Source organism: Adiantum capillus-veneris, chromosome 7 (genome assembly GCF_014529385.1).
Source record: "Adiantum capillus-veneris isolate H3 chromosome 7, ASM1452938v2, whole genome shotgun sequence".
Lineage (NCBI taxonomy): Eukaryota > Viridiplantae > Streptophyta > Polypodiopsida > Polypodiales > Pteridaceae > Adiantum > Adiantum capillus-veneris.
In genome coordinates this window covers 7,003,889-7,016,417 of record NC_140937.1, presented here as the reverse complement: position 1 = coordinate 7,016,417, position 12,529 = coordinate 7,003,889, and positions in this window count along the sequence as shown.

Genomic DNA, 12,529 nt, shown 5'->3' with positions numbered 1-12,529 from the left:
AGTTTCCTGCACATAGCTCAATTAACATCGATGGTTTTATTTTTATGATGCTATGTAGACCTGCAGTTTTATTTGCGTTAGTTAAGATTGTAGAGTTAGTTATAAGAGGCATGTCTAATGCTATGAGAGTAAAAGTTGGTCCTTCTGTTGATTCAAGAACATTGTTATTATGTTTCTGAGTTTCTTGCTGTGTGTAGAACAAGTGGGGTATGCAGAGCTCGTAGAGGTTTTTTCTCAAGCATAAACTATTCAAAATTTGGATATCACTTTCTGTTTGTTGATTGATTCTGGTTCTATTTAATATGTTTATGAAAGTTGGATCATTTTGTCGCATAACTTGTGTTAGTTCATATTGCATAAAGTGAGTTTTCCAAATATTTGATGCAAGTGGATGAAGATCTGAGAATATCCATTTATCTCTTACGGGAGGGAGTTGATATAAATCACCAAAGCAGAACATATGTAATCCTCCAAATGGTAGATGGTAAATATGTTTGATTGTTTGGAGGCGTTTATTTATGTACGAAAACATTCGTGCTCCTTTCAATGAAATTTCGTCAATAATAATAGCTTTTACCTCTTTATATAATTTACTTAAATTATCTAAGTGTATGTCTGGAATTTGTGTCCAGGTTTTTTGATTTATTGGTATATGCAGAGCTGAATGGACTGTAGTACCATCAATATTGTATGCTGCTTTACGAGTGTATGCTAGTCTAAGAACTTTTGGTTTTGTTAATTCACAGTTTTTGTTGGAGTTATAAAATCTAATAAGTTCTTCACTGAGTGCTCGTAGAAGAGTTGTTTTACCTGTTCCAGCTCCACCTGTTACGAAGGCAAATATTTGGTTTTCTTAATCGTAATGTAATCTGTATTGTATGTCATAAAAAAAACATCGTTGTGGTATATTAAGATTTCGTATTTGCATATGATGTTGAGGTGTTTCTAAAATTGAACCAGGGAATGGTAGTATTTGGTATTCCAACGTTTTATATTATCGTTTTCCAATCTGAGTATCAATATCAACAGTTTCTATTTCTGTGGTATTCGTAATTTTAATACAGTCGTTATCGTCATTGTCGGAGTCTGAATTGTCTTCTATACTTTTTATCAGTTCTTCAATATTGCTCCACTGTTTTTGTGTAGTGCTATTTAATTTGTAATTGTATTTATCGTAGTTTATCTATATTATTTGTTCATTAGTTTCAAATACCTCTTTCCAAGTTGTATGTCCGTTGGTAAGGGTTTCTTCATTGTGTCGGAAAGGTAAATACGTACGTACCATTTCTCTATAGTAATTTTCTGGATCTCGGGCTTTACTGTATTTGATTGATCTAATTATTTTGGTTTGTTTTCTTTTTTTGAAATATTGTTCATAGTTATATTCGGCAGCAATGTCTGCTAGTGTGTAGTACTCCAGATGTGATGGTCGTTGATAATATTTGTATATAATTGACTCTTTCACTATGCTTATAGATTCATCTGGTAAGGCTTCTAATTCACGTGGATGCTTCAGGAGGAAGACACGCTCATTTCTAGGTGCTGTGTTTATAAATTGAAATGTTCGTGTTGCATAGAAGAAAGGTAATGACAATATTATATAGATAGCCTGCTGTATTGGCATTTGTTGTGTATTTAGTAATGCTGATCCAAGTTGTTTAATTTGTTCACTTGCATGTGTGTCTTCTATTTTTTTACGTTTCAATATTTCTTGGAAAGTTTTCGTGAGAGTGTTATCGACTTTTGTTAGATATGAAGTGCAATATTGTGCTGCTGCATATGGTTCTAAAATAAATTGGGAGTCTATATTAGCTTCCCAAATGTTAATAAGGTGTTTTGCAAATGCGTTTGTACGTATATTTTGTAAACTTCTCTTCAAAAAAATTGTCGGTCTTCTAATTGTTGATTGTATTGCTTTTAAATAAGTAGTTTCGGTCATTTCTAAAATAAGAAGCAGCTGGTGAAAATCAATAGACTGACTCCCGTCGTATGTTTCTAAATATTGTTGAATTTTACTAGCGTTTTTTTTATCATTGCTTGTTACATTCTCTAAAGGTTTGAGAATAACTGTATTTGGAAGTGGCAGTTTTGAAAATTTAAATCTGCATTTTTTATTATTATATTTTTTGCATGTGTGGGTGTGGAGATGCGTTTGACTTTGACGCAAATGTTCTGCAATTTTCATTTTGTCGCAGGATATGTAGCAGTTTATAAAATCGACTATTTCTTTTTCATTTTTACCATCGTAAACCGGGGCGTTATCGATCCAAAGAAGACCGTGATCGTGTTCACTGCCACGCGATTGAAATTCAGTAACAAAGAAAAAATCTTTTACTGTTCCATATATGTATGGTGTACGTTTCAACATATCTCGTAAACATGATATTCGATGATTATAATATCGTGCACATGTGACTGGGTCTTCTCTCATGTAATCTTGTAAAGTTGGTCTTTCTTTCTGGTGCAGTTTGTCTTTTGAAAGAAGTCATAATGCATTTTGTAGTGGTTTTCAGTTCCGTTCTCCACTCGTGAATGTCACGAAAAAAGTAGGTGGTCTAAGTTGACGAATCATTGCAAAAATATTTTTTCTCAACTGCTCGTAATAATCAGGAGAAATTCGTAATCGCTGAAGATCTCTATAGCCAATGTTTGATTGTAGTATATTTTCAAGGCTTCCTTTGGTTTTAATGTCTAACACGAAGTGTTTGATCATTCAATGTTGTTTTTCGAAGCCTTATTCATACTGATGAATGAATTTGATGTATCATTATTTTTATTGTTTTAAAATATATATTTGTTATATGGTTAGCAAATCGTCGGTCTCTATTCATAATTTCCCATTGGCAAATATCTTGGTATGTATATTGGTAGGGTCCAAGTGGTTTACAAAGTCTTTCTCCATGGAAAAGGGAAGGAAAGTTTAATTCTTCACAGTCTTTATCAACAAATATACCTAATGGTTTTTTGTTTTGGCAAGGTGCAATAGTTAGAATATTTGAAGAAGCATCAAAGAAGTCGTTTGAATCTAAAAAAGTTTGTACTAAAGTATCTGTATGTGGTTCAACTACTTCTTCATGTAGCTCGGTATTTTTGACGTTAAGATTTTCGAAATTTGTATTATCTAATGAATGAAATTCATGTTTATTACCATCAGGTAGTAACGTTTACGTCTGGAAAATTTGTTTAATAAATTGTTCTTGAATTTGGATTGAGTACTCTCTGTTCAATGAAGTGTGGATCAAATCGAATAAAGCTTCGATTACATGTCGTGGTTGAATTTGACCACTCTTATAAATAGATTTGTATTCTAGTTTTCATTTTATAGCTACACCTATAGTCGTATTTTCAATGTTTATTTGCGGCAACAATCTACAAATTATATCTACTGCTGCTGGATTATTAATTATACTTCCTCATAGCAAAAACTGTCCGTACTGTAAATATTGATAGATTTGTCCAAACGTGTTTCTTGGTGCAACTAAACGTTCTTCAAGTTCATTAAGAATGTTGATCGATGGAATGGTTTTGTTCATTTGAATAAATGAAAGAGATGTAAACTTTGGGATCTTGTTTTTTTTGTAGTAATATATACAACTGTTGCAAAGCTGATTTTTTGACGTATTATCATGGATGTTAAAAGTAGATGAGGTCTCATGTTCAATTGTTCGTATTTCGTGCATACAATCTGTGTTAAGTTGGTAGGAGAAGTATAATCGTTTACAACAGATACAAGGATTTGTGGGTGTATCTCGTACAGTTTCATGGAATTCTCTCATGGCATATTGGATTTCATCATCAACGTCATTGAATGCTGTATTTTCTTCTAACTGGATGTCAATATTTTTTTTGATCAGAGAATCAAAGTACTTTTTTACTCTATTAAAATTGTTTGTCGATATATTAATATGTTGCAAAAACTTAGTGCAAATCTCTTTTTTGGATGCTAATGGTTGTTCTTTATATTGATTGAGTAATTTTACATTTATGTCTGGTGTCCATTTGAATGGGACGATGTGTTCTATATTTTCAAAATTTTTATTAGAACACGTTTTTAATAATCTTTTAAGTTTGATGTTTATTGCACTTAACGTTGCTACAAAATCTTGATTTTGTTCCAAAAATATACTACATATTTTTTTCTTTGTCGAATGTATGTTATTGTCAAAGGTTTCTAGTAAGTTCTGTTCCAAGTTTTTATTTCATTTTGTATATGTTTTTTTGTTTGTATTTGTTTGTTTTTTTCCATTTTGAGGAGTAAAATTATAGTTTTTTCTATTCTTATTTTCAGGCAGTTTATTTTTTTCTCCAAATGCTATTTTTTTGTCTTGATATTTAGTATTTTGAGTTGATTTTCTCTTATTCTTATTTCTATTTATTAGAATAAGAGGTTCATAGTGTCCGTCTATTCCGCACTCGTCGTGGAAAAGTAAATTTAGTGTTTCACTGTTACTAACAAAATTTGTATTAAATAGTACTGTATGATGGGAAGAATCCCAAACATTAATATTTAAATTAAAAGCTCGTGCAACCCAATATAATATAATTGCATCTCCCCATAAACCACCTAGAGCTGATGGCAGTATCATCCGCTGCATATATTCTTCTACAGTATTAATATTATTAGTTTCTTGTAAAAAAGACTATGTTAAATGAACTTGTACAGTTTCAATAGCTGTAGGATCATTTTCACGGAAGTTTTCAATTAGTGTAGTAATACTTTTGTCTTAGTTCTTCGCTTGTAGTAACTGTTTGTCCTTCTATATTTCGGTCATTGAAGAGAAATAAAATGGAGTCAAACATACAATCACCACTATTAAAATTAAAATTTTTAATTGTTTGAAAGTCATGAAATTGTGAAAATTGTGTATTAGTTTTTTGCATTATTATATTTGTACAACTAGAAGTCGATATAGTTCGATATCGGATAAAGGGTTCGAAATGTCCAGTATATGCAGCTCGATCATAATACAGCATATGTAAAGTTTCATTAAACTCAGCTGAGTAAGTAATATAATTTTTTTTTGTTTCTTTAGACCATAATGTAACACTTTTCCTAAATAAATGAGCAAATCAAAAAATGCAGAAGTGATCTCCCCATAAACCTCCAGTCGAAGTTGGCAATCGCATTTTTTCAAAACTCTCATTTAAAGAGTGGACATTGTGTAGAGACAATAAAATATCGAGTGATAAAAACGTTCTTAAAACATGTTAGAGCCTTATTATCATGATTATGCAAAGAAGAAATGAAATTATCGATGACAGTTTTATGAATCATAGTAGAAGAAGTTCTTTTGTGCAATAAATAACTAAAGGTATTAAACAAACAGTCACCTGGTACATATATATAATCTTCTGGACATTGTAATCCTACTTCAAGATATGTGTAATTTGCATATGACAAATTGTTTGACATATTTTATTTTGGTTTATAAAGCTAAAAGAGGTTCTTGCTATTTTTTACAAGTATGTGTACAACATGTACGTATAAAATGCTTGTATACTAGAAAGAGGAGCTAAGTACATCTACAATTACAGCTTTTTAGGGAATTGGAATGTTCGGAATTGTTTGTATCAAGATCCTGCAACAAATATTAGAAATATCATTTTGCAATAAAAATATTTAAAATTTACACGACCGTGGAAGTAAGTACCTGAGTTTATATTTCCAGCGAGCGTGTGATAGACTCCTGCAAATGGGGACATAAAAAAATGAGAAAAATAAAAAGGAACAAGTATTTTTTTAAAAATTTATTAAGAATGGTACGTACTTGTGATGATTCACCAATTTTAGCTTTCTTAAAAGAGCCTCCTTCATAATCAACAATAGTGTTCGTATTATCTACTTTGAAATGGCCTTGGATACATGCGGTAATTACTTTTTTGTAAAAGTCTTTTTTATGATTTTGGAAAAATAAATGGATCGGTTTGTTTATTTCAAGGAGTTTTGCCACCCACTCGTTTACAATAGATATATTCATGCAGATTTCGTCACTCTGGATTGTTCCCGTTAAGCACGGGATAAGTTTCACACGAGTATTTCTGGCGCATTGCGTACAATATAGTTCCAATGTATCGATGGTAGATAAAGAGCAAGAACTATCTTGAACTCTGGAGTTGCAGTGTTCACAGCCTATGTAGAATGGTCGAGTTGGAGAAGAGAATACCAAACAGCCATTGACCTATACAAATAAACATAGTTTAAATTTCGTGTCTATGTACATGTATTTGAAAGTGTAAGCACGTAGAGTTTTTTTTTTTTTTTTGGTTTATAAAGATAAGAACCATATATAATACTATATATTACCTCTTTCAGCATTTTTCAAAAGTTGGCAACATTTTGTAAATGTTGTTTACAGTCATTGTCAATGACGGGAACTGCAATTGAAGAAGTTCGAAATTGTAAAGAGCGTTTGCCTCTGTATGAGCTGGAGAACAAGTTCTTTAGTACGAACACTGCGTACTGTTTGTTGTAGAACTCATTCAAAATAAAATTCCGGTCTTCTTCGCATCCACTCATAAAAACAATCTTCATGCATATATATTTTTAAAAATGTTAGCAAGTATATAAAATTTTGTGTAAGCACTATGTAAGAAGGTCAGTTGGATACTTACAGTACGCCGATCATATTCGTTTACACCATCTGCAAATTGTATGTGAAAAATCGTCTTATCTTTGCCTGTAATTTCTGTACCTCCATCTTGAATTACTACAGCAGAAACCGTGTCCTCTTTTTCAATGTGATCTGGAATATGAGTTAGCTCAATGATTTTTGTATTTGAGAAAAACATGATTTCTATGTTTTTCGCTGGAAGTCTACGCATTACTGTATTGTTGTCGGGGACAATGATCACTGGAGCGTTGCCTTTGTTGTATAAAGGTTTCTTCAATTGGATTAAGAAACGTTCTATTCTAACCCATGTTCTTTTTTGAATAATGGTTTCAAACTTGCTTATCTAGGACTTACTGATTTGTAGTGTAATTGTTATAAACCCTTCTTTATCAACGAGATCTGCTTGAAGGAATGGAGTCATATTTCTAGCAAGGGCTTGGTCGTATGTTCCGTACCTATTAAGTATGTAGCCTTCGAAAACTAATCCAGATCTCATTTGTTCAGTGAAATCTCCAACCTTCATTACAAGTGTATTACTAGGAACGATCTGATTAATAAAAAAGTTAAAAAAATGAGGTCAAAGAAGAGGAAGGGGAAGAAGTTGTCAATAGTATTTCTCATCAAAGTTATTTACTTATTTCCATCGTCTAAGTATGTAGTCTATACTGTGTTTATATTTTAATCAACCAAAGTAATATATTCAAACGTGTAATTTCTTTGCAGTCGAATTACTTGTTTACACTCTTAAAATATGTATTCTATACTGTGTTTATATTTTGACTAGTCAAAGTAGTGTATTCAAATATGCAATCTCTTTGCAGCTAAATGTAGTGCGAGTATTTTTTTTAGCTTGCAGTATTTATTTTGAATGGTATGGTCGATTACAAATCTAGGCCTAAATAATTCAACAATTTTGTATCTAATTTCTTTTACAAAATGAATGAATTTTTTTTCAATGTAAGTTCTTACCTGTTCGATATTGGATGATTCCATTTCAACTAGCTCTTTCCTACATTTTGGTGAGGTACTCTGAAATGTTCCCATAATTTACAGTCATCGCAAAGATTGAATTGCTTTAGCTATGTAAAAAGTTAATAATCTTCAGGTGACCAGTCCTCCACATACTCAACTTTGTCGGAATGAACAGCTGGAAGCTTGCTACAACAGCATGGACGTTATCTGCTAGCTTGCGGAATAGGTACACCGGGATTTCACTTTGCAAACACTCCTTAGATAGAGATTCTTTTTGTGGTTTTGACTCAATTACTAAAAGATGGAAGCTCTAGATAAATCCTTGTCTCCTTGCACAATGCTCCACATACAAGCTCTATACTACTTTAAACATGCTTTTCTTTTCAACCTTTGGATACAGAAGAAATCGTGCAATTTCACCCCCATTGAAGCCATAGCTGGTCTACGAAAAGCAGTCAAAAGGGCAGTGCAATGATAGAAGAAGAGTACAAAACACCCAATTATGGCTTAAAGAGAGATGCTCGACACCTTCTGGTTGTGTAGTTTGTGTTCTCAGCTGGCACTATTGTAATCGGGATCCCAAGCAAAGTGTAAGGTCGGAGGTTGGAGTCGCCCATTCTTTCTCTCTATCTATTTTGAAAGATGCTAAGAGGACACTAAGAATGCTCCACACAGAGCCTTAGCAGGAACACAGAGTACCCAAAAAAGGAGCCAAGAGGGGAAGCGATTTGTAAGCTTGAGAAGTTGCTTCACTTCTGTGCCTGCCCTGGAAGGGATGAGTGAGTGTGAGTGCATGTGTGTGTGTGTGTGTGGGGACTGTCCAAGTGCCCACCTTCCCTATGGCCTGTGGAATGAGGAAGAGAGTCACAAGGTTTGATAAAGAGATTGTTTTTTTATTGTGCCAGTATGAGTAGGTTTACAATAATTGCGGATTCTCATAGTGGTTACCTCAGATTCGAACGTTGGCTCTAGATTGATGGCTACCAATCGCTAAGAAGACGTAAATTCAAAGTCAATGGTAGAAATCAACGGAAACACTTACCTCCGTTGCATCAATATTTTCAAATTTTTTAGCAGTTAGATTCCGGAATGCAACCTCCAAATCTCGTAGATCTGACCTTCTTGCAACAATTCCTCGCAACATGGTCAGACCAGCTAGCATTTATAGCTTCAGCCCGTTGCTCATAGATTTCAGCATCTGCAGCGTCATCGTTGCGGCGTCGTCGTTACCGTCATCACCAACATAGAGTCAAAATTCAGTAGTCACAAGATTTGTAGATTTCAATCCTTAGTATTTTCAGTTTAAAATGTAGATTCAGGCCTTTCCATTCTCGGCAAGAAACTCATCGCAGAGACTTTCAGTATAATTTTTCTCGTCCGCTTACTAGTAGTAATGATGGTACAGTGTCTTATAGTCTTACTGGAAGTAAGACGATAAGATATTACACTAGGAGAGTAATGGATAATCACCATGTAAACCAGGATTGGAAATCCAGTTTTCAATGAGCCCAATGGTAGAAAACAACGGAAGTACTTACCTCTCTTGCATCAGCATTTTCAATTTTCAATAATTAGATTCTGTATCATAGTCTCCAAACTTTGCATATCTCAACTTCGCACAGCAGATCCTTGCCGAATGGTCAGCCTAGCTATCACTTGCACGTTCAGCCCGCTATTCGTATGTTTCAATATCTACGTTTTCGGTATATAGTCGTCACGTCGTCGTCATCGCTTGTAGAATCAGGCTTTAGCAAGTATAGGATTTACAGATTTCAGGCGTTAGTATTTTCAGTTTTCAGTCCGTCGTCGTTCTTATCATCGCCGACCCGATGTCAATCCCTTTTGAAAGCAACTGATCTAATTATCATATGAACCAAGGCTTGGAATGCAGCTTTCAATAAGACCGGTGATAAAAATCAACGGAAACACTTACCCTCGCTACATCAGTGTTTTCAAAAATTTTAATAGTTAGATTCCGTAGTGCAACCCCCAAGCCTCGCAGGCCTAATCTTCTTGTAGTAAATCCTCGCGACATAGTCAAGCCAGTCAACGTTTGTACGTTCAGCTCACTGTTCGCAGGTTTCAGTATCTGTATCACCATCGTTGCGTCGTCATCATTACCATCGTCACCAACACAGAATCGAAGTTCAGCAGTAACAAGATTTGTAGATTTCAGTCTTTAGTATTTTCAGTTCCAGCCCGTATTATCGTCGTCGTTCTCGTCGCCAACATCGTCGACAAGCCTGTTGCATTGTAGGCATTTCTGCAACTAGTAGTAGATTAGTCTCATCACAGGAAGTAGTGTCTTTAGAGGAAGGTTTGACAGTATTTTAGTGCAATTCTCTGAGGTATCTCCACAATTTGCAGTCATCACGAAGATTGAATTGCTTTATCCATGTAAAAAAAAAACAACTTTCAGGTGACTAGTCAACCTCGTAGACCTGACTTTTTTGCAGCAGATCCTCATGACATGGTTAGATCAACCAACGTTTGTAGATTCAGTATACTGTTCATAGGTCATCATTTAAATCATCGTCGCTGCGATGGCGTCTTTGCCGTCATCACCGACGTAGAGTCAGAATTCAGTAGCAACAAGGTATTTGCAGTTTCCAACCTGTGTCATCATCGCTCTCCTCGTCGTCCACATCGTCGACAAGTCCATTGCATTGTAGAGGTTCATGCAATTAGTAGTAGATTAGTATCATCGTAGGGAGTGGTCATTATTGCCATCGTCACCAACATAGAGTCAGAGTTCAGCAGGAACAAGATTTGTAGATTTCAGGCCTTAGTATTTTCAGTTTCCAGCCTGTCATCATCATTCTTCTCGTTGTCCATATCGTCGACAAGCCCATTGTATTATAGGCATTTGTGCAACTAGTAGTAGGTTAATCTTACCGTAGGAAGTGGTGTCTTCAGAAGAAGGTTTGACAACATTTTGATGCAATGCTCTAAGATATCCCCACAATTTACACTCATCACGAAGGTTGAATTGCTTTATCCATATAAAAAATTAACCTTCAGGTAACTAGTCAACTTCATAGACCTGACCTCTTGCAGCAGATCCTCACGACATGATTAGGTCAACCAACGTTTGTAGATTCAGTATACTGTTCATAGATTTCATCATCTACACCGTCATCGTTGCGATGGCGTTTTTGCCGTCGTCACCGACATACAGTCAGAATTCAGCAACAACAAGATTTGCAGATTTCAGTTCTTAGTATTTTTAATTTCCAACCCATATCATCATCGTTCTCCTCCTCGTCAACATCGTAGACAAGCTCATTGCATTGTAAAGATTTGTACAATCAATAGTAGATCAGTCTCACCGTAGGGAGTGGTGTCTTCAGAGGAAGGTTTGATAGCATTCTCGTGCAGTACTCTGAAATATCTCCACAATTTACAGTCACCGCAAGATTAAATTGCTTTAGCCATGCAAAAAATTAACAAACTTCAGGTGATTAGTTCTTAGAATATTCTTCTTGTTTGGTATCATCATTTCTTTTGGATCTAATCGAATGGAGTATCTTCTCTAGTTTTGGCGGCTTGTTGAATGCTACAGACTGAGCTTTGTTGGAATGAACAGCAGGAAGCTTGCTACAACAAGATGGGCGTCGTCTATCAGCTTTTGAAATAGCTACAACGAGGTTTCACGAAATAACGCAAAAAACATTTGACGATGGCACTATGTCTTAGAGCCTTGTTGGAGGTAAGGCGACAGAGTATTATACCAGGAGAACGGTGGACAAATGAGCAGTTCTGAATAATCGACAGCATCAGTGTTGATTTAAAGAACTGAAAACCAAGTATAAAAAATGCAAATTTGGCACTCAGAATGCAACAAATTTACCATGCAAACCAAGACTGGAAACCTAGTTTTTCAATGAGGCAGATGGTAGAAGACAACGGGAGTACTTACGTCCCTTACATCAGGATTTTCAGTTTTCAATTTCCAGCAGTTAGATTCCGTACCGCAAACCCCAAACTTCGCATATCTCAGCTTTACGCAGCAAGTCCTTGCCACACAGCTAGATTAGCTACCGCTTGCATATTCAGTCCGCAGTTCGCAATTTCGACATGGGCATTTTCAACGCATCGCCGTCACATCGTCATTATCATTGTTCTCACCAATATAGAGGTCTTACAGGTTTCAACCCTTAGCCGCAAACTCTAAACTTAGCATACCTCAGCTTTACGCAGCAAGTTTTTGTCACACGGTTAGATTAGCTACCGTTTGCATATTCAGCCCGCTATTCACAGATCTCGACATGTGTATTTTCAACGCATCGCTATCACGTCGTCATTATCACTGTTCTCACCGATATAGAGTCTTATAGATTTCAGCCCTTAGCATTTTTATTTTTCAGCCCGGCTCGTCATCGTCCTCATCGTTGATAAGCCTACTGCATTGTAGAGATTTGTACAGCCATTAGTAGACTGCTTTCACCATAGAAAGTGGGCCTTCGGAGGAATTCGTATTGCATCTCTCACAATCTACATGTTGGTATCGGCACATGACATCATGGTTTCAGTCTCATGACTTCATCTTGGATAGACTACCACCATTCAAGCACTCCTTGAATGCACCGTCCCTTCCTCTCACACGACCAGAGTTCGCTAGGGAGGATTTGATTCAATTAGATACCAGAAACATATGGATATACAGACACTCATTTATCCTTTGGAATACGTGTTGTTGGTTAGATGGGCACGTCATCACATCAGCTAGAGATTGAGACTAACAGATTTAGGAGAGTAACACCAGAAGCAAAGGTATGCAAACTGTGTTATATAAAGCCAAAGACAGAGCTACACCACATTTCTCATTGCCCGGTGTACTGTGAGGTACGAGTCGCTTTCATTGTCCATTCAAAAACGGATTTGAACTGTAACAGATGTGGTTCTAAATGTAGGTTCACAATGCTTGCGGACTCCTGTGGTGGTTA